The sequence below is a fragment of the Eptesicus fuscus genome, chromosome 17 (assembly GCF_027574615.1).
Source record: "Eptesicus fuscus isolate TK198812 chromosome 17, DD_ASM_mEF_20220401, whole genome shotgun sequence".
NCBI classification, from domain to species: domain Eukaryota; kingdom Metazoa; phylum Chordata; class Mammalia; order Chiroptera; family Vespertilionidae; genus Eptesicus; species Eptesicus fuscus.
In genome coordinates, this window is record NC_072489.1 from 21,539,527 (window position 1) to 21,561,148 (window position 21,622).

Sequence of the window (21,622 nt, forward strand, 5' to 3'; positions counted from 1 at the left end):
GGTTATTCACCCATGGAAATTGACTGGAAATTGGTTATTCTCTGTGGGTGAAAAATAACCTAGAAATGGAATTTTGCATTGTTTCCCCCATATGGATTTTTTGATGATTTTGGATAAAGAGTGCTTACAAAGAATATTCAACATTCACTTATGGACTACAGGGAAAGCGCGCGCGTGAGAGAGAGAGAGAGAGAGAGAGAGAGAGAGAGAGAGAGAGAGAGGAGAGAGGGAGGAGGGAGAGGGAGGAAAGAAAAAGAAGGATTGGCTCTCAATGGTCATAAGTATAAGTAACAACCTTGAGCTTGGGTAGCACTTAACTTTTTTAATTTGAAGCGTTGTATTAATTTTGGAATTGCAACTAATAACTCTACAGTTTATAATTTAAACTTTATTACCAGAAATGTGAACGTTTTGTAGTATCATTCTTTACTTTTTGAGCAATAATTCCAAGACTTGAGCATTAATCAGAATCCTCTTATGCAGAAACAGAGTTTTGGCTCCTGTCTTTAGAGTTTCTGACACCGTATGTCTGAATCTGAAATTGGGTCTAGGTGATGCTGGTCTGAAGTCCACACTTTGAAAATCCCTGTTTTAGAAATATAGGGCAATGTATGCTTTCTCGATTTTAGAAATGTGGTTTCAATGGATGTACACACACACACACACACACACACACACACACACACGTGTGTATATATTTATGTATATGTGTGTAATTGACAGCGGAATTGATCCTAGATTTCAATTCCTCTCGTCTAATTCTCAGGACTGTTTACTACCCTTAAAGTAACATATGTATAATATACTCCCAATTATTTCCCTGCAATAGGAAAGGAAAAATAAGAAAGTATTCAAATGAGTTATTACTAGTAGATTAAATAGAGATTAATTTAAACACGCAATTTAAAAAATATTTTTATTGATTTCAGAGAGGAATGGAAAGGGGAGAGAGAGAGAGATAGAAACATCAATGATGAGAGAGAATCATTGATTAGTTGCCTCCTGCACGCCCCACACTGGGGCATGTGCCTCTGCCAGGAATCAAACGGCGACCTCCTGGTTCATAGGTCAACACTCAACCATTGAGTCATGCCGGCTGGGCAAAACACACAATTTTTGATTTCCATCCTTTGAAGATTTTTTTTTTTTTTTACGATAATGTCAAGTTTAATCTGCCAAACATACAAGTTGGATTTGTAGAGCATGTTTTGCCTGGGTGCTGCACAGTAAACAGAGGTTTCTTGAAATGACCCATGGGTAGGGTTAAGAATGGGCCCTGGTCAGAAAGGTGGGAATGGGGCAGAGAAGGGTCCAAGGGAGGCCATGGAAAGAGCCATGTCCCTCAGAGACCCAGGGGTACAGGCCCCTGAGTGAGCACCCAGGCAACACAGATGGGCTGGTCGTTGCAAACTCACCAGCAGCAGCCCCCAGCACAACCACCCCCTGCTGTGCAATCTACTGGACAAATGGGCGCTCTTCTTACCCCACCTCCCAGGCACCCCCAACAAAAGTTCTGAATTCTAAAAACAGCAAAAACATTGGAATGGTTACATATGAAATGCTGTCCTGCATCTTTCTGTCTCAAAGATAGCAGCTGCCCCTTCCCCCCAGCACCCCACCTACCATCCCCCAAACAATTTCCGTGCCAAGATGAAGAGGAGACCCCAGGCTGTGGGGAACTCCTTGTCTTGAGGAGCTGCTGCCGTGGTGACAGGGCACAGGGTGGGCGAGACACAGCAGCAGTCCTGGCCGCATGGCCCAGTTCCCTGGCATCTCCCCGGCAGGCCTTGTTACTTATTCAGGGAGAGCGACTGCATTCGTTTTCCTGACAAAGTTGCGTCATCTTTTGCTTTCCTTTCTTCTTCTTTCTTCCTGGCGGCTTCTTCCCGCTGTTCGGGTAATTGCCAGCCGGGCAAGGTCAGCTTTGGCTTGCCCTGTTTTCCCAGCTGAATGCATTTTCATGTAACGCTCTTTTGCTTTCTGCTTCTCAGTGTCTCCTCGTTCTCCCCTTGAAGGCTCCTTGGGCCCATCCAAGTCCAGTTGTGTGACTTTTTTGGTTGTCTGTGCCACTCGGTCGGGGTTCTGGATGTCGATAAGGCCTTCCACACCTTTGCGCTTTTGCTGGTAATCATCTTCTTCATCCTCACTCTCATCTGAGTCTAGTGATTTCTTCTCCTTTTTGGGGTCACCTGCAGCCCCATCTCCATCTTCTTCTCCTTGTTCCTCTTCTTCCCTGGCCTTCTGCTTTTCAGCTTGGAGCTGTGCATCAATCTCCTTGGGGCTCGTGTGCTGCCGAGCCCGGCCTTTGTGGCCTCCCTTTCTTCCTCCTTAGGCATCGCAGCTCTGGCAGCTGCCTTGAAGATCTTTTTGAAGAAAAAAAAATATATATATATAATTATATAATATATATATATATCTTTGCTTTCTCAATAAGTTGCTCATCCTATAGAAATTTACTTTGTCTTTTGTAGTTTGAACCTTTTGCAATGCTCCCTGGTTGTTACTCAAAGTTGTTTTTTTTATTATGTAAGGTTATGAGATTTAGAAGTGGTGATGGGTTCAAGGAAAATGTATTTAGATATCTGGTAGCATTTTGTTGTTGTTAATGATTTTTGTTAATAAGCTTTTTGTTATCATGCGCCATAAAAGTAAATAATGGTTTTGATTAACTGAAGCTATTGTCATTTCATTATGCTGCAGTGGCAAATTGACTCTCTACATAGAATAGAGCCTACTGAGTTGACATGAATGAATGGGAGGTTCATTGGAATAATTCTTTTTGGTTATAGTACTAGCACCTATCCAGTGGGAGATATGCACTAAATATTTGTTTAAAAAATAAAATGCGGAGACCTCCCCCCACAGCAGTTATAGCTTCCTAGTTTTATGAAGGGAAGCTGGGTAAGGAGCGAAGCTTTTATGCTGGTTAATTTCAGCCTCTGTGCTTGGTTCATCAGGATGCATGATGCTCACCCACTGATTTACAGGAGTGCTTCTTCATCTCATATGGGCTGCACATCCTCTGGTACTCTGAGAGCTGAGCCTTTCCAAATTGTATTTAATGGTCTGGATTTTGGGTTGAAATTAGATTGGAATACACTAATGCCTACCCCTGCTGCTGATACTGCATCATCCGTATTTTTTTTTTCCTCCTTTAGTATAACAACAAACAATAATCAATTCATCTCGGTGGAAGTGCTTGCTTTTTGTTAATGTAGCTTTTTGAAAAGAGCTGTACAATTCCGACACGTTAGGTTGAATATTGCTGGTGCTATCTCTGGTATAGGGCCTCGTCAGACCAATGCTCCTCTAACTCACTGTGCCTTTTCTTGTTATTGAAAAATCTGTCCTTTTCAGCCAAGGGAGTATTAAAACCCTAAGTAGGAAGGGACCTGCTCTGCCTTGTCTTTTGGCTCACAAAGACAGCCTTTAAAAAGAACACCTTTTTAATGTGAGAATATGGAATCTAGACCAAGCATGTAAAAACGATCTTTTATTCTGGTATATGCTTATTACTTTATTAGTTATGAGCAAAATATATTCATCCACATTGAAGACCAAACTGCATTAAAAAATAATAGCAAATGGACTTTGCAAAAGTCCTCTTCCTATGCACAGAGTAATCAGGTTTGTAAATTAATGACTAATGTGACCTTTATTCTTTTGACTTATTCAGCATGTATTTGGTGTGCTTTGTCTCATTTTTACTGACATCATTTCTTCTAGGTATTTCCTTCATAATGTATTTTTAATTTTATCCCACTGAAAATTTTGGCATGTTATCTAATCTTTTTTCTTGCACCAGACAGGGTATAAATAAAAAATAAAAATAAAAACCTTTTCTCTATCCAAATAGTACATACTTTCTAAAAAGAGTACATACTTGTCTACTAGTATAACTAGGAACTTATTGCAATTAGGTTTTTGTGTATATAAATTCTGAGTATCCTTTCCTCTAGGAAAAGATGCTATCCAGAGCCCTTATATGACCTCTCAATTGACAGCCTTGAACTCACCCTCATCCCACCTGCACCTCCCTTCTCCATGATCTAGATAGGAAATTGCCAAGAGGTTGCCCAAATCTGCCCCTCAGCTATATCTGATTTGCCCTGAACTGTGTTGACCCACAGGATATTACACAAAAACTGGAATTAGTTTCTAACATTTAAACCTTCCCATAAAAATTCAGATTTTGGTGTGTCTAGGAAAATAAAGATATGGACTTATATCCTTGGTAGGCAACAGTCCTCAGGAGCTCAGTGGATGGAGAAGGGCTCTCCCATTCACCTCAGTCTTCACCACTCCCTAGTTCGCAGACATTGAGACTGATGGTCAGTTAACATTAGCACTTGTCTTGTTTTTTCATGCCCGGCAACTGCCTGACCCTTTGGACACTTGATGTTGTGACTGCACAGGTCATTCTGCCACTGGGCACTGATAGGAGTTATTATAAAACTACTTTGCAGTATGCTTTCCGAATATATTTTCAATTGAAATCATTTGTATTGCAGGCAGTATCTTAGAGGCATGGATCTAAAGGTGAGGAATTCCAGGTTCTATGATTTGTTGAGATACTTTGGGGACGGCAATCTCTTCAGATGCCATCACCTCGCTAATTCCCTGGGTGATCCACTGTAACTGTTTACAATTTGACTCCCTTGATTTCCTATCAAGTTGTCTCTATTCAGAATTCACTGTGGTGTTCATCAATGAATGCCTGCCCAGAGTGTCTGTCCTTTCCACACATTCCTTACAAAGTTGGTATCTACAACAGTGCCTGCACTGAGGCACTGTTGACAAGGCTGGCCAAAATATCATTGGTTGGTAAAAAAAACACAACAAAACAACACAAAACACCCCACTGCAATATGAAAGATAGTTTTAACCTTGGCTTTATGGCAGGATGAGTCAATTGGGAGAGTTCTGATGTCCATTATTCACTTAAAAGTTTGAGAGCAGAGGAAGATTTAAGGCATTCAAAGAGATGCTTTTGTGCGAGTTTTGGATTCTTGCTCAGGATTATCATTGGTGTTGTAAAATTGAAAGAGATACACTGCCAATAGAGACCTAGAGAAAATTCTTTGTGATATATTTATTTTATTTTAAAATAATTCTTTATTGTCGAAAGTATTACATATGTCCCCCTTTTTTTTTTCAAAAAAGAAGAAAAAGGAAAAAAGGAGGACATATGTAATACTTTCTTTGTGATATATTTAAAGTCCCAGTGCTATATGAAATCTAGCAACTAGCGACTACCAGCAACAAGCGTGCTGCCTTTGTACCTCGAGTACAGTATTGTGACTCAATGCCCCTAACATCAGTTCTTGCTCCATATAGATGAATAACAACTCAAATGTAGTATGTGCTTAGGAAAGAGTTACGATATGCATTATAAAATGAGGACAACTTTTCTTAGTACACTAAAGGAATCTCATCAGCTTGTATGTTCCCATCATATTCATCAAGAGAATGGGCAGTAAACAAGATATATGTAGAAGGTAGAATCTTTTTGTTCCCTTTTCTGTTTTGTAATTTTTGTCGTCATGTAGGAGGGTGCCCTGAAGTCTCCAGTCTTCCGTTTCCTGGGTAGCGCTCAATTGTCTTGACTGCTCTATTTGGGCATCAGAAATTTCTTTCAGTTTCAGAGTTTGAAAATGCCACATAACTTCTGTGAAGTGCAGGGTATTTTAAGATCCAGGTGCCATGGTCCAGAAGAAGAGTACTAAGACTCATTCAGGATACTCTTCCCCTTAACTTGCTCTTTGGCCTTGAAAAGTCTATGTGAATGCCAAAATCAACATCTTACTTCACCAGAGTGAGCTTGCAGAGTCTGATACCATGAGGTTTGGATAAGATGGTTATTTTCCATTGTGACAGAAAAATGCTTGGTCAACCTAAGTTGAGTCGTTCACTTGACTCAGGATAGAAATATAATACACAGTGGATTATGCAAGTAAAAAATCACTTTATAGAAATTGGCTGACATTTAAAAGATGGAATTCAGTAAAAGGCCATTAAATTTATTTAATCATTATAGACTCAGTTTTGAGAAAAAAAAAAAAAAAAGCAGATTTGCCTTCTCTGTGTAAGTTAGTACAAAATTTTGGATCCCTCCCATATGCTCTTTCATAGTTTTAAGACTGACTCTTTTTTTTTTTTGTTACCATGACAAATCTCTGTATCTAGAGCAAAAATATGAAATATTCTCATTTTTAGTAACACTATTTGGTTGTTTTAAGATGTTCTGATCTGCACTGGGGACATCATTACTTTCTGTCTGCCTTGGAAACCTAATGGAGGAAATACTTTTGGTATTTTATAATCAGGGCAAATCCTAAGATGTTCTTTGAAAATAAATATGATGTGCCACATACCCTAAAGTATGAGTTTACGCCCCTAGAAATGGAATTAAATATGCTGATCCTTATACATACTGGATGATTGATAGACAATTAACACTTGACCACCTGCTAATGAATTCTTATTCACCACTTGTTTTTTCTTGCTAAAATTGCACTTAAATACCACTGCAAAATAACCCACAGCTACCTAAAGATACAGAAAATAGAAGTCAAATGTCTTATATGTGAATTATTCTCCAAATTGTAAATTTTATTTTTCTAACAGTTCCTAACCTTCTAGTAAATCTCATAAATAAATATGTTTGAGGTTCTAGTAAAGAATCATAGTTTACTAATTACCCAAAGTTTACCTTTTATCATGAGTCTTTGGCTTTATTAATGAACTTTAAAAAAAAAATCTCGGCCCTGGTCAGGTAGGTCAGTTGTTTAGAGCATCATACTGATATGCCAAGGTTGCAGTTTGATCTTCGGTCAGGGGACATACAAGAAGCAACCAATAAATGCATAAACAAGTGGAACAACAAATCGATGTCCTGCTCTCTAAAATAAATCAATAAATAAAAAAATCTCTGGTGGTGATGTGTCAGAGGGTGTAGAGAAAATTTATAGTTCATGCAATATTTAAAGTCTAAGCTCCCATTTAACATTGAGATTCTGAGAGTCTATGAATTCTTATGAGACTATAGATGCATTATTATAGATGTTCACATCTGAAATTTTCAGAAGGGCATGTATGCAGAGTAGAGATACTTAATTAAATACTTTTTTTTTTTTTAATTTTCACTCTCAATGTCTTCTATATATCTCCATACTGTCAATGGATTTACTGATGGGTTGTTTTATAGAGCTGAGTTGGAAACAACTTGATGTTTGCATTAGTATTTGGTTTCACTGTAGTTATATTGGCCTACCTCCTTAGTCCCAAACAGTCTAGAAGTCTTTGATTTTCTCTGAAAATTGGCAGAATATCTAAGTTAATTGTTTAAATGGGAGACTTAATACCATGGATCAACATATTTTCTCCCTGGTAGAGAGAATAAATGTTGGCAGAAAATAATTCTTTGGTCTTAGAAGTATTATATTTCTAGAGAAATAGTTCTGATTTCTTTTAATTTTAATACTTTTCAAATTTATTAAAATTACATATTTGTATGTGATTTACATGGACTGGGATTAAGAAATGCTTAGTACATGAGAGGGAGACATGGCTTTGTAGGCTCTATAGGGCAGGCTCCATGTTTTATTAGTTCTTTTCCTTCTTTTATGCCTTAGATAAAACAGGCACTCAGAATATGTTTTTGAATGAGTGAATTATAACTGAAACTATGCTACATTTAAGATTTCCTGGTGTGCACAGTAATTAAATAACCTCAGGGAAGGAGGTGGATATAAGATAATTCATGCTATTATTGAATGGATTTGTCTATTTTTTTTAATAAAAAAGAATTATTTTTTCTAAAGCCTCTAGATCTTCAATTTGGGAAGATTAACACATAGTAGTTAATGTCAGTGAACTTTAGAACAGGGCAAAGAGGTGATAGAGAGGAATGAATGATAAGGGAAACTGTTTAGAAAATCACCAGATAAGACACCAGATAATCCCAGATGTGGTTTGGGTAGCCACACTTTTTCCCAACAATGTCATTCTATAGAGCCAGACTAGTGTGCAAACATTTTCAGCAATACTTAATGATTTAGATAACTATTCTCTTGCTATATTCTTTATTCCAGCCTTTTTTTTTTTTTTAGGTCCCCGCGCACCTCCCCCCTCCCCCATGAAGAGCTGTTTACTGGATGTCTTCTTAGATCTGCCCACTCTTTCCTGAAAGGCAATAATTATTTCAGTAGCTATTAACATATTAAGAAAACTTGGTAATTCCACCCACTTCATATTAATTTGCCCTGGTTGATTATTTGCTGTAATATTTTAAATAATTGCTCTTGAATGAGTCAAGTAAAGCAGCCATTCACCCGTTTTGATTGCTATAAATATCTCTGAAGTCATCCAAATGTGCTTTCATTTATTCACAACTCTTCTAAGTCATTAATAAGTATATTGAACACCTGTGCTAGCACTGATCCCCGAGGCACCTCATTATTAACCTAATTGCACAGCGTGATATTTCCTTTAACCTTGATTTTACTACCAAACTTTTTTCAAACAAAGACATTTTTAAATTAATGATAAAACTTTACCTTTAATCTTGTGGTTGCTATGGCTCCATAATTGAATTTGCACATTAAAATTTTAAAAAAATGAAATATCACTGGACATCCATTTTTCTTAAAAGTTTAAACAAGAGAACAGGTGTATACTTTTGTTACCCAGTTGTTTTCACTGAAGTTCTACTTATCTACCCACTCTGTCTTTCACTGTTCATTTTCATCAGCTATTTTCAAATATTAGGGTGTAGAAACAATTCTGTAATCACAGTATCATGCTTCTGGGTATAGTTCTGTCTTTTTGTGAGTTCCAGCTCCTCAATGCTATTTTATTTCTAACTGGTACCTCCATCAAATTGGAGTCAGGAAAGAACAAAGGAGATGGAATTCATTTTAGTTGACATTACTATTCATCAGTGAAGCCATTACAAGTGAAGAATGAGGTTTGTACCTTCTGGTTTATGTCAAGCTTATAGAGAATAGTCTTATCTAATGTTGGAGCTAGAAAGGACTCTGAAGATCACATGGTTAAATTTCCCTCATTTTTCAGGTAAAGAAGCAGAAACTCATAAGGTGAATTGACCTTGATGAAGGTCACACTAATCAGAGCCAGGGTTTGCTTTCACTTTTGTTCATTCCGTTGCAGCCTGGCTTAGGTTTTTGTCATCATTGTTTCTCACTATGGGTAATTAACTTTTTTTGTCTCATTTATTCTGAATTTTGACAAGTTCCTTTTTAAGCCTGTTTTAGACCATCATCTATATCTAATTTATATTTCTTTTAATCCTTAACAGTACCTTAAATATAGTAAGTTTTCAATAAATATGTAGTGAATGAATGAATAAATCTAGAGGTATATGTGTGTATACACATACATAAATACATATTGAATAAGGGCTATTTAAACATTTTTAGTTATTTTTTACTTATCCCAGGATATAGATCATCATGGAAACAGGATCACAAAGCATAGTATATGTGTTGATTTTCCAAAATTGCTTCCAAGTAGTTAGGCTTTAGGATACTCAGATTTATTTGAACTGTGTACTAAATAATACTGAGTTTTTGTATGATGTTGACTATTGCCTTTATATAAACTTTAGTATAACTTGTTCAAAGACTTTCAAATCCAAATTTGAAACCCATAAGGTGAATTGACCTTGATGAAGATCACACTAATTTGACCTTTGGTTCGTAATTTTTGGTCTAGTCCTACATACTTAAATTTCCTCATAGATATTTGAGCTATTTTGGAGAGTATGAAGTAAAGGGTCTGTAGATGAGAATGGTCCTTCTACAAAAATTCAGGGAAAGAAGCCAAGATCATTACCGGTGTTGGTCCCCAGCCTTCCTACTTCCAAAGGAGGCATTATCAGAGAAGCTTCTGTATTGATCTACTTTAATATTTATTTTAATTTATCTTTAATAGTAACATTTCAGAAGCATTAAAATGCTCTTCATTTTTATTGAGGTCACCACTCAAATCACATGGTCAAGGTGCTATCATGTGGATAAGTCATCTTTGGGAGAAGTATAAGCACCTTCAAGGTGCATTATGTATTTCAGGGTCATGATTCATCTGCTTTGGGGAAAAGTATTTTTTTCTGGCATATGTTCAAATGCTGTAATTTAATGCATTTATAGTAAATTATTGTACCACTGCAGCAATGAAATTAATACAACTGCAGGAGTTATACTAGGGAATAGTTGACTCATCTATTTGGTTCTGGTTCATTGTTCTTTAACATGGCAGGAAAAGAAAAAAAAAGAAAAAGAAAAGCGTAACTATTTAAATTTTTCTTGTCAAATATCTATGAAGGATATAAATACTGAGCAGGAATGTATGCTAAAAAATAATGTAAAGGAGCAAACAGAAAGGATTGAACTGCTAGTTTTCTCTACTTGTGTTTATTTGAATGTTTTGACCCAGGAAGTGTCAGGTGAAATGTTATTACAACACAACCAAAGGAGCTACTCCATATTAACAGACTGAAGATCCAGTTTTTGCTTCTTTTTTCACTCCCCTTAACTCTGTTTCTGATCATAGAATTCTTTAAAAGTGTTGGTGTAAATCGGTTACTGAAAATAGTGACATCTACAGCACACCTGAACCTTTCTCTCCCTTAATTGCTTCCAGGAGGCCTTTGGGTGAGGCCTAGATGGGTGGTGTTACCATAATCTTGCACTTAGTCAAGTATTGGGCCAGAGATGGAGATTATCACATGTATGGACCAAAGTAGTTTTTTGTGAGAGAGCTCTGGAGGTTCTGAACTAACACATACAGAATCTTCTAATGTTATTATAGGCTTCTGTGCTATGTAATCTCATTTCTGGGATGTCAACATTTAAATTTCCCCAGACTCAGCTCTCTCTTTGAGATTTCCTTGATCAAGATTGACCCAATGATGCATCATACGCCATAGCACTCACCTTCAACCTGAACCAAGATCTGAGGTTTTTAAAAAGAGGGTAATTGAAGTACAGTCTTTAGGGCTGATTCTTAGCAGAGAAAAGCCAAGAAAACGTGATATCCTTCTCCTTGGCAGCACCCAACCCTCTCTCGTCTGCACCCCCTCCCCCCTACTGAGAGTCACAGCAGTGATGACTTACTGATAGTGTGCTACATTTTTAAGTATTTAGGACTAGACCAAAAATTAAGAACCATTAATCCAAATTTCTTATCCAATTTTATGTATGTGCTAGTAATAATTGGTAACTCCAGTTGCATTCATATTTGTAGTATAACAAAACTTAATGACATCAAAATAAAATAAGAAAAAAATCTATGGAGACTCTAGAATAGATATATTTTGTGTGAACTAGTCTTAATGATTCACTTAAATAAGATTTTTATACTTTTATATTGCACATGTTCAAAAATTTATTTTACTCTTAATAAAGACATCTCTGTTTTTGCAAAGGTTATACTCTTTAAACAAAATTGAAATGTAATTCAGAACTTTGTCTACATGTAATTTAAAACTACAAATGTAGAAACCTTATATTCTAAAATTTTAACATTTTAAATATATGGTTGTAGACATATAGTTAGCACATTGATACTCATTTATTTTTATCTAATTTTTAAAGAAAGTTTGTGAAACTGGAATTATATAAGACTTGGGAACAGAATGCAGTATTTTGATATGAATTTTCTTGATTTCATTTTTCTTGAATCTGATGTCTTTTCTCTGACTTTAAGGAGTAATGGGGCCCTAGAACATTCAACTAAAGATGGGATTTGTATGCCAAGTGAGAGTTATTATATTTTAAATTTGTCTTTATTGCATGCTTCATAAATCTGGCAGTTGGACTAAAGTCTAACCATATAAATACACATGAAATGCTACATGTGAATGAGTTCATAAATTGTTATGGATGAAATATTATTTTATTTTCCCTTTACATGAGTTTTTTATGGACTATGACTGAAGTTCATCATGATTAAGTTTTGGATAAAATGTGAACAATACATTCATTTTAAATCTCATTTTGGAGGATTCTGTTCCTATTTATTTTATAGTTTATGATACCATACCTACAAGCTACATTTTATGTTTCAGAATTTAATTCACATATTAATCCAATTATCTGAATGGAAGTAGAAGACACTTTAAAAAGTATGACATCATGTTGAATATATTTTTATATGGATAAAGTTGGGTGTCCTTGTAAAGAGATAGCCTCTTTTCAGTTTGGGGCTGGGATTGGAGAGGCAGAGGGACATCTCAGAAGGGTTTACTAGTAGACTGTCAAGGAAGGTGGAGGAATTCATGTTTGGAATATAGTCATCATGGTTTATGATCTACATGCTATAAATTAGGTTAACTCTAAGTATTAATAAAACAAAATTTAATATTAGAAAAATGTTAAGAGCAAAAAGTGAATGCAACATATAGAATTTTGGCTTATATCAAGAAAATACTTTTTTAAAAAATTGTTGAGAAGTTCACTTTTAACCCTAGTTAGTTATTTTGAAAATGAATGTTGTTGGTCTCTTTAATCCAACACTTGAGAATATGTTTCCACTAATGGGAAATATCTTCAAATGTATATCCTGCTTTACTTAATGATCTTTGTATCTGATGAGCAGTATATGGGAGGGTTGTGCGTCAGAATGTGTATATTTCTGTCAGCTTTTAAAAATATATATATTTTTATTGATTTCAGAGAGGAAGGGGGAGAGAGAGAGAGAGAGAGAGAGAGAGAGAGAGAGAGAGAGAGAGAGAGAGAAACATCAATGATGAGAATCATTGGTTGGCTACCTCCAGCACCCTTCCTACTGGGGATGGAGCCCACAACCCGGGACTGGAATCGAACCCAGGACCCTTCAGTCTGCAGGCTGATGCTCTATCCACTGAGCCAAAGCAGCTAGGGCTCTGTCAGCTTTTTTAAAAAAAATATTTTTATAGCTTTCGGAGAGGAAAGAAGAGGGAGAGATAGAAATATCAATGATGTGAGAGACTCATTGATCAGCTGCCTCCTGCATGCCCCACACTGGGGATTAAACTTGCAATTCGGGCATGTGCTGTGACCAGGAATTAAGCCGTGACCTCCTGGTTCATAGGTTGACATTCAACCATTGAGCTGGCCAGGGATCTGTAAGTTTTTTAAAAAACAGCTCATAAATAAGATGAGATGCAAGGAATTGAAAATCTAAAGTTGACTTAATGATGCGATAGTGGAAAGTGGGCATGATGATAGAGAGAGAAAAATTAGCATTTCAGTAGGAAGGCTAACGTGGTTACCGTGCAATCAAGTATAACCCATCTCTGGGTTCCTGAGCTGAAATGTAAAGGACTCTAGCATTCACTGGGGACAAAGCACAATCATTTCTCAGAGAGGCATGCTTTCTGGTCCTCTCTCTGAAATACATTTCTCATGTATTCTTTTAAGCATTATGTTCCATAATGTGATGGGTATTTTTCTTGACAGTCATCCCAATGAAATGTAGGAGCATATCTCCAAAGGCTTTTTCTCATATAAATGTGCAGTACATATTGAGGGCAAAATATAGTGTACATGTGGAATGTTATGAAGCAAAATCGAAAAGTTGTTGAATGTATAGAAAAAAGAAAATTGATTTCAGGGTTAGAGATGAAAAGTTGAAGGGAAATATTCTTCTTTGCTCCAAAGAAATTTTAAAAACAGGATGAAGTGAGTCTTCCTACCTTGATTCTTAAGAGGAAATTTTTTTTCTCTTTTTGCAGTAAACATCAGCCTCTGTTATCTTCCTTTACTTGCTGTTTCCCTCTATCTCTGAGAGAAAATAAGGTGAACTTGAACAAATAAGTGCTGACGAGATTCACTCTACAGTGACTATATAATGTATTCTGCATCTGCTTAAAATTCAGATTTATGATCTCCAGTTGCATAAATTTAAGGTCTGGATCAATTCTTCCAGGGTAAAATCTGAAAATTCGAGGAGAAAACAGACAAAAGGGAATCAAGTGAGTTGAAACATTTTAATTGCATCCCAAGCTAAAGGAAGTTAAGGGAAAGCCTGAGGAAGAAGAAATTTTTATGGAAGCATATGATTTAAGCACAGGTATGAAATAAGACAATTATAAAATATCTATAATATACTAGAAAGAGTGGAAAATGAAGGTGTATTATCATAATTACCAGTTATAAATAGATCAGTTTATTATTTCCATTGAAAGAACACTCTGACAACATCTATTCAATGTGTGAATAATTCAGTTAATAGCTTTTCATGCCTCATTTCTGACACATTTTTTAGGGAGATAAAAATACTGAAGTGATTGAAATACACTGTGCTGGAGTGACTTGCACATAATTTATTACTAAGTGGTGCTCTTATTTCTAAATGACACCCCCCTCCCCGAATGAAATAACTTAAATGCTAGAGGCTTCAGGGTTTGCTTTGGTAAGAACCTCACCATTTGTGAATTTAATCATCAATAGCAGGTGAATAGTGTGGGTACTTTTCATTGATTAAAAAATTACAATGATATTCCTGAGGAGATTGGTGTGTTGCCTGGGATACCAAGAAACTGGTAAGAATGTTCTGTAGTGGGTTTCTTTTCATCCTACCATCCATTACAATAACCACATGCAAATACATTCCAATGGATAACTTCCCACCATATACTGGTTTGAGAAAAAATATTTTTAAGAGATACTTTAATTTCTTTTTTAGCCAGTCTCATTAACAAAGCTTCTGGAGTACCCTAGGATAGTCACGAAAAGCCACGTCTTTGACTACTCAAGGGTTTCATGGAAATTCTACTGTCCAGCCACAAGCAAAGAACTGCTTTTATGAAACATGTCAAAATATCTTTTTTAAAGAGAATAATTTTAAGCTCTAGCATGTTCAGTTTATTGAAAAAAGACTTCGGAACCTAGGTTTGGGTTGTCAGGACTGGTTCTGAGTTAAAGATAACCTTATTTATACTTTTTGGTGAACTAATAGAGCTACATGATATCGTGTAACTGGAAAATTCACATTTCAAGAAAAATTAATGTAAGCTTTTCCCTTTTCAGTCTTGTCACACTTCCTATGTCAGCAATGTCAGCACATGTGTGTATATCATGTATCACTCAAATGAGAGAGAGAAAGAAAGAGGAAGACAGAGATGTGGAGAAGGAAAGTAAAATAAGCAGAATAATATGTTAATCTCTCTGTGGCTTATTGAGGGCCCTGAAACTAATTGTTTATTGCCTAATTTTCAACCAAAGCCACCTATGATTTGTCCTAATGAAATGGAGAAATTTAATATACTTTTACTTCAAATAATTCAAAGGAATGATAAATTATTTATATCAAGTCTTACTTAGAATTAAATTATGGTAAGTTTACTATTATACTTTATTCAGTTTTTAGCCCATCTCTGCTTTTCTTATTTTGTTGTCCTTTCTATTTTTTGTAAGTGTTTTCGAGGCAAGATTTTTTGAGGGAATGAATTTATAGCAAATTTAATGTGCAATGGGAAATTCAACAGCAATAATAAAATGCAGCTTGTCTCCTAGTGACCACTGGCTTAAAATGTTTAATTATGCAGATGATTTCCTCCATAAATTGTGATGTCTTTTTGAAAGTAGATGGGGTACGAACCTGAAAAAGAAAGGTGTGTTCAGAGAGCCTGCGTGTTAGCTAGCTTTATCCCCTATGAACCTGAAATTTCCAACCAGCAGATGGAGATCTAATATTTCTCAAAGTCTTTCTAAAGATTCTCCAATTATTTTCTATCACCATTCCATCCTGCTCCTATGAGTTCAGGAATGTAAATGTGAGTATTTCACGCTCACCCTAACAATCTCAGACCCCATGATAGGAAAAGCACGTTAATGTTCTTTGTAATCCAAATGGAGTTTCTCAGAATAGATTTTGCTGTCTCCTGATAGGAATTAAGGAAGTCATGAAACTTTAGAACCCTAAAGGCTGTTATTATTTATAGTCACTAAGAAATTAGGGACCCTACATATGTAACATTTCAAAGGTAACTTTTGAAGCATTCACCTTAAGTATGTTTTAGGTATTTAATATGACAGAAATAGGTGCAGCCTAATGAATTCAGTTTTACACACTCATTTACTACAATACAACACAGGCCACACTATCTTAAATAAAATTGTATAAGCATTTTATTTGTGAAAAATAATTCCATATATTGGGGATTCTCATGGATGGCTCTGCCATACCACACACTCTTCAAAATCCACGAGAGTATTTTAGAAGAACATTAAGATTCCCTTGGTATTCATTAAAATAGCATTGTGCATGATGAGCTCACTTCATGTTTATATCGGCATGTTCTTAAGTTCTAAAATTAAAATATATTCATTTTCCTAAGTGGAAAGATGAGGAAATTACGCCTTGAACTAGTTAATGAATTCACTTTCACTGTTTTGGCTCAGCATAATGCAAGGTGCGTTGTTGAGGATTTAATAAGAAATTGCCTTAAGCACCAAACAAAAAAAATGGAATCCTTAGGGAATCATAGTATTCTTATAAAGAGAGGTGTTAGCTAAGGAAAACACAACATATTTAAAGAAGGGAAGAGTTAATGACACTAAACAGCTACCAGAGCAATTGTGCTAATTGCCATATCAGATGAACTGGCCACCTGACTGATAATTTTTCAGTTTTTTTAAGAATCATTTCATAGTAGTAGAATAAAATAAAAAGACTATGTATAACCTAATTTCCATTCACTTTAACATCAGATGTCATAACCAGTAATTGATGAAATTTAAACTGTACAGGTGAATACACCTTTTCCACATTTTTTCACATATTCCTGAGGTCGGAGCTGTAATATAAGCTTTTTGACACACAGAGATTATAATTGCATGGGACATGTTAAAAAAAAAAACACAACAAAAAGAACTTCTGACAATCCATTGCATTAATTAATTACTTTATTAATTTATTATTTAATAAATTTGCAGATGTTCTGTATTTATCACAAATGGCTAAATTGAATGCTTTTAATTTGAGGATTAAATTTATAAGATTGTGGGAGGGGAACTTTAAAAAAAATTCTTCTTTAACATTATAGATGGAAAGAAACTAAGTAGTTACCTATCTGAGCAATATGCTAGACTCTGAAACTATTAAAATCCCGGATTTCTAGAAGAGCTCTTACCCATAGACACCTACAATGCCTCCAAACTCCAATTAGGAGTGTGGAGTAGAGCTTTCAGGACAGGTGTGAATTATGTGACTGGCAAAATCCAACATACTAGTAACACTTTCCACAAAGGATTAATATGATCCACACCACCACCACCAAAGAAAGATTAAACAATGAATAAATAGGAATATAAAGAAAAAAAAAACAGTTGGAAAAAAAAGGTGGAAGAATATTGGTGTCCATATAGAATGATGAAAAGTGTGGCCAGGGTAAAATTTGGCTCTGAACTTTTAGGTAATCAGGACAAAAACTGAGGTTGTTTTTTCCTTGCCAGGCAAGAATGAATCTAACAGATACTATTGGAATAATAGATGTCCATAAATAAAAATATAATATTCTTTTTTACTTCCCTCTCCTCATATTGCCCCTCTGAATACTGCTAGTCTTTTATTTTTCATCTTTTAAAGGTATTTTTTCTAGATTTAAAAAAAATTATTAATTAGAGAGAGACATTGATTTTTTTGTTCCACTTATTTATGCATTTATTGGTTGACTCTAGTATATGCTCTGATGGAGATTGAACCCGCAAACTCACAACCTTGGCATATTGGGACTATGCTCTACCCAGCTGAGCTACCCGGTCAGGCCCAAGTATTGTTACTCTTAAGTTCTATCTCAATTTTCATTTTTGCCCATAGTTATTCACAACAACTCTACTAACTATGATTTCATCTTCTGATTGCTTAATGTGGATATCTTTTCTTTTTTTAAGGTTTTACATATGTGGCCTCATCCTCCCATTACCCTCCCAACCCCCCCCCCCTCCCGCCCCGCTCATACCCTCACCCCCCTGTTGTCTGTGTCCATTGGTTAGGCTTATATGCATGCATACAAGTCCTTTGGTTGATCTCTCCCCCTGGATATCTTTTCTTTTTGCTAAGACTATCAGCCCCTTAAGAACAAGGACTATATCACATACTCTTTTATATATCACAAGATATTTACTTTTCACTAGATGTATATTCGGTATGTAATAAGTGCATCCATTGATAAAATGGCCTTAGTTATAGCCTTAAGTGAATAGACTTAAATGTAAGGGTTGAGCTTATGAAGTGAACCTGAAATGTGCAGTTAGTAGGTAGGAGTCACTTTGTCATTATATCTATCATATGGACTTGAATTCTTTCTTCACAATTTAGTAGCTGTATGTTACATAATCACTATGGGTATCATTTTCCATCTTAAGGGGATAACTGTAGTACTTAACTTCCTAGGGTTTTTATTAATCCCATTAACCACATTAATGAGGATTAAGTGAATTAATATATAGAAAATGCTTAGAAAGTAAGTATTCCTTAAATGTTCGTTATCATTTTGTCTTAAAGTAATTAGTATTTTCTCAAGATAAGTAGAAATTCCTTTGCATGGCAATTATAGAGCACAATCAGTTGTCTGAGATTCATCCTCAGAAAGAGAAAGTATATGACAATAAAATCATATCTTTATAGAGAATAATATTTAAATTCTCAGTAGTAGGAAGGCATGTACTTAACTTATCTGAAAACTATATCAAATTACTAAGTTAAAAAGAAGTAACTACAAAATTACATTTCAGTTATATTACACAGTGTTTATCTGTTAGAACATTCTTCTCCCAATCCTTTTATAGTTGTACCTAGGGGTCATATTGAACTCAAATATTTTTATCTTATAACAAGAATCAAAGGCAAGGAAAAGTTAATAAGGGCTTCTACTTCAGCCTTATGTTATTCTTGCACAAAATTATTAAGTATGACAAGGTTCATTTTGACATAACCATCAATGACTCAAGAAACTCAAGTTTGAAGTTTATTAAAGAGGAAACTGGCAAGCAGTTTTGAAGTACCGTATTTTCCTGTGTATAAGACGACTTTTTTTAACCCAGGAAAATCTCAAAAGTCGGGGTCTTATATGTCGGAAAATACGGTATTTGGGTTTTAAGCAATCTGATATACATTGTCAGAGATTTTTCTAACCTACCGTATTTTCCGGCTTATAAGACCCCCGACTTTTGAGAAGATTTTCCTGGGTTAAAAAGTCATCTTATATGCCAGAAAGTACGGTATATACTTAAACTGAACTTAAGATTCCATCAATTCTAAAGGTGGAGAAGTGTCTACATACAAAGATCTCGAGTTTTTCTCCAGATGGCATAGAGTTCAGAAATGTTCAGTATCTTTTCCTAGATATCTCATAAGTATAGTCAGGCTGTAGCTGGGATGGGCTTCTAGGCTCTTATCTCAAGGCAGTAATTTCCTTAGGTTATCTATAATAATAAAAGTTAATTAGAACGGATATCCTTCTGGATGAAGCCGGGGTTGCGAGGGAAGCCGGTGCCAGCAGCTGGGGGAAAGAAGGCCTACTCTTGCACGAATTTCGTGCATTAGGCCTCTAGTAAGTGAATATCAAATTAGACCCATAGATGATGAAAAAAGTGTCTAGGTCAGGAAATGCTAGAGAGGACTTTGGAAACTATTTTCCCAGCTCCCCACCTTGGCGAACATGCTAATGTAATAATGGCTGTGTAGGAGAGCAAAATGACAGGGTTGGTCCAATCTTTAACCACATTTTCATCAGATTGCTTAGGGCATTATACTTATAGATCTGTAATTAAGTGAAAATGTATCATTGATGTAAAACTATAAGAACAGATGGAGTATATTTAAATACAATTCATTTGTCAACATTAGAGTTTTGATGAGGTATATATGAATTTATGTAATCACTCATATAGTTGAAGCAAAAATTTGGGGTTTATACTTTTGGGCTATGTCAAAATTGATCTTGAAAAGAGCATTTGGTATTTAGTTTGGATCTTTTACTCTGATTTTTCAGTTTCTCTCTGGATAAGTAATTGTGACAGTTCTTGAACTAACTTTTATTCTTGATATATATTCTCTTTTGGTGAAATTAATTCTATCTCTTTAATATGTATTACCATCACAAATATCTGTTCGCTATTAGGTTCCTAATGTCCATATTGGCTTTTCCTGATGACATTTGATAGCATAAATGTTACTGTAAATTTTAATTCCTACTCTCAGTTTTAAAAATTACTTGCAGGTTATTGAGACTATATTACAGGGGGCCAGTTCACTGTCCCTCAGACCATTGGAGGGCCAAACTATAGTTTAAAAAAAAACTATGAACAAATTCCTATGCACACTGCACATATCTTATTTTGAAGTAAAAATACAAAACGGCAAAAACACCTGCATGTGGCCCGCGGGCCGTAGTTTGAGGACGCCTGCTATATTACATTTCATTCACTTACCTCTCAGCATGTTATTTTTTCTCCTCTTCTTTGTCTGTCACCACATTTTCAACCCAGGAGCATCTGTGTTGTCCAAAATCAGAATTACTCTAGATATTTCAGATAAATTAGGCATTTCAGTTATTTCTGTACAGGTGGTAGTGCCAGAATAAACAGATGTATTGATATTGATTCAGGATGCTAGAGCTGCTTTCTTTGCCAGATTTATAAATTGCTGTAAGGTTTTAGCATAGTTTGATCACAATAGTGGTAGTTTTTAGTAGAAATGAGACCTACAGAGTATTTTACTAGCTGTTGGATCACACATGTATCATAAAAGACAAAGGTGTTTTAAGTAGATGCTACTTTTGGATAGTGTAATGGAGCAACATGCTAATGTAATTTCCTAATTACAGTTTCTTGGGCTTGTGCAAATTCTGGGAGAAATAGAAGAGCTGGTTGCACGATCTACATTAATAAAAGAGAAAGATGCAAATTGACCGTACCTTTGCAATGCCCACCAGCCAATCAGGAGTGAGTATGCAAATTAACTCAACAAAGATGGCGGGTTAATTCGCATACACAGGCGCTGAGCAGCTGGGGGCTTTCCACACCACCCCAGCCACTCCGGGCCTCCGGGCAGTGTGGGAAGGTGGAAAGGCGGCTCCGGGCCAGAGAAAAGGCAGCATCGAAAGAAGGCCCATCCTTGCACAAATCTTCGTGCATTGGGCCTCTAGTGGTTTAATAAAAAGCTCCTAGAGACACTAATGGAATCAAGAAACTGTTTAAGAATCATTTGATAATAGCTGAGAGTGAGGAAGATTTATTTGAGTTTAAAAATAAACTTAAATATTCTTATTTGGCCACCTTAACATAATGATGAAAAATTTGCATTGTCTTAACAAGGAAAATTATATATATTTAACTTAAACTATATGTATTATGTTCTGAGTAATAGGACAAGCAGAGTCTATATTGTTATAAAGGTTATCTTCCTGCCTCTATGTAGTGTACTCCCAGATCTCAGGTCATTTGTGTAAGTAATAATGCTCCTATAAAAATAGTCCCACATATAGTCATTCCTAGGAAATATTCTGCAATCCAAGCTATGTCATTGTGAGTAAACATTTTTGAATGTACATTAGATTCCACATATGAGTGAAATCATATAGTATTTATCTTCTCTTCCTGGCTTATTTCACTCG

The 21,622-nt window shown here is 35.7% G+C and overlaps 1 protein-coding gene and 1 pseudogene across 1 annotated transcript in view; one reads left to right on the plus strand and one right to left on the minus strand.

Annotated features, from left to right (window-relative positions):
- CTNNA3 (catenin alpha 3) overlaps positions 1-21,622 on the plus strand; it is a 1,343,669-nt gene that overhangs the window by 384,517 nt on the left and 937,530 nt on the right. The gene's annotated exons all lie outside the window — the stretch shown is intronic.
- Positions 1,788-4,046, minus strand: LOC103289565 (28 kDa heat- and acid-stable phosphoprotein-like; annotated as a pseudogene).